The sequence below is a fragment of the Takifugu flavidus genome, chromosome 20 (genome assembly GCF_003711565.1).
Source record: "Takifugu flavidus isolate HTHZ2018 chromosome 20, ASM371156v2, whole genome shotgun sequence".
NCBI lineage: Eukaryota > Metazoa > Chordata > Actinopteri > Tetraodontiformes > Tetraodontidae > Takifugu > Takifugu flavidus.
The window spans coordinates 8,369,633-8,372,154 of NC_079539.1; positions in this window are offsets into that span (position 1 = coordinate 8,369,633).

The window sequence follows — 2,522 nt, forward strand, 5'->3', positions numbered from 1 at the left end:
TCTGATTAAATTTGAGTGGTTTATTTTATCTATATTATCATTCAATTTGAATATAAACAACGCAAACAGGTTTGTCAGAGATAATTCTGATAAAATAATGATTTCTAATTAAGGATAATCCAGTGTGGTGTCTTGCACAGCACTGCCGTGAGATGCATATAGATTAGGTAAACAGGAATTATAGTAGTAAGTGGTGTATATTGATCACTTAAAGGGGATTTCTTTCATTATTGGAACAGGGAAGAAAGCTGCCAATGATTTACGCAGACTAAAAGATTCGGGAGGGGGGGGACACTTGATCAATGGATAATAAACATGCTGGCATCGTTGAAGACAACGGGGAAAGAAGAAAGGAATGAATAGAAAAGAGTTTTTTTTGGCTGCGGACTGAACAACAGTGTGCAGACAAGAGAGGGAGGGAATTAATAGAGCATGACAAACCCAACAACACTGTCAGATAATACATGCAGGAACAAAAAAACATGGAATGCAAATACACTGTCAACGACCCTTACAGTGATCCGCATAAAATGAACAAATTAGCTTAACAAACTCTTAAATCCCAAAGTTGGGGGTTTTGGAGACTGGATGCAACCTTTGTTCTCGGGAAACACACCGCCTGATGGAGGACATGCTCAGCAAACAGCAGCAATTTGAGTCTTCAAGCAAGCTAACAGGCATGATTGGGGACTGAGGCAGGCAACCAGAGCACCTGGAGAAAGCAGGAGACCCTTCACCCCACACTGAGGCTAATTGGCATTCACCGATGCTTCAAAAGGTGCTATATGGCCACTGGTCAAGGAAAAACTATTGTTTTTTCTTAGTAGTAGCGGTCTGGCAACAAATCATCCAGTTTTGCCATCTTGGCAGAGACCTGCGGATGTCGCCATCACCTGAGCAGACTCATTCGATGCGGAAGTCCTGACTCGATGTCGGGAATGAGAAAGGGCACGTTTGATTTCAAAAAGACAGGCAAAATACTCGTTCTGCAGAGACCCCGGGTGCAGCCACCGAATGCATCTTCAAATACCACAAACAGGAGAAAAGGGCAGACTGTCGCGGGTGAGAAGGTTATGCAGTTTATCTGTGTGTGTGCGTGTGTGTGTGTGTGTGTGTGTGTGTGTGTGTGTGTGTGTGTGTGTGTGGTTCTTTGTTGTCCTGACCCTCCCACTCCGTGTTTCTCCACTTTAATAGGCTTTGCTGTTGATTTGTCACATTTACATCTGAAAAACCTGTTCCCTGCAGAAACCTCCAAGGCCAAGCGAGGCGGACGTCGTCTCTTTTTAGGAGACATTATGAGTGTCCATTATCCAGCAGAAAGCCGCAGGAAGAGAGGCTGGGCTCCACTTGCACTTGGCAACACTTTCTGTGAGAACAGAATTCTGACTTTTAATAGGGAGGGGGTTCAAAAAGACCTGATCTGATCACAAACAATGTCTGAAAAGTTCCATCACTGCATCAGCTGTGATGCTGAGACCTCGATTGAAAGTGCATCAGGTTTTATGCCCCCCATGAAGGCATTTATCAGACACCAACTCGACCTGACAGTGAGATCCGAGAAAAGAACATCTGTCTCCAATTCATAAATGGCTCAGGTTTGTGTTTTTTTATATTTAATCATTCTAAATGCACTTTAATCCCAAACAGGCGGACGCAGACATTGACCAGCTCGCCCCCCCCCCCCAAAAAAATGATTCAGTAGAAATAAGGATACAACTGACATAAAAACAGAGGAAAATCTTCCTCAGAGAGGTCATGTGAGTGTCCCTCAATCGCATCAACATCTAGGACGTCAACAAACGTGTAATTTGATCCCCTCTGCAGGCAGTTCCTGTCTCATGGAAATAACACTTAAAACCATTTGACCCCGGCAGCAGCCAGAGGAGCTGGAAATGGTCGTGTCTCTCCTGAAAATATTATAGTCTAAAACAGGGGTGGGCAAACATTTTGATTCGTGGGCCACAATGGGTTCTAACATTTGACAAAGGGGCCGGACCAGGAGCAGATGGATGGATGGAGTGCTTTGGTAACCTCACCTCATTGGAGAAAAAATACACATCTTGGGATATGGAGAAAACATGTGCTTTAATTTCAAATGAAAATGAAGAGAAGCATTACAACAAAATATCTGACTTTGGAATGAGTCTTAAAACACTTAAAATCAAATGAATAAAATGTGCCTTTTTAAAAAAAATTAATAACCATTTCTATTTTAAAGCACTGAAAGTTCTGTTATCCTTCAGGATATCACCATCACTCTCCTCCTGACTGTCTTTTTTCTAGTGGGAAAACACCAGAATTGCAGTGAAAATTTAACATTAACAAGGTTTATTCATTTAATTTTTCAAGTTTGGCGGGCCGGATTAAAACGTTTAACGGGCCGTATGTGGCCCCCGGGCCTTAGTTTGCCCATGCCTGGTCTAAAATGTCTCCTCAAAAGGCCGTGTCAGGTCACGCTTCTGTATGGAAAGGCCTCGTCTTCATTCCAAATTTGAAACCTGTTTCTCATTGTCCTTTGGGAA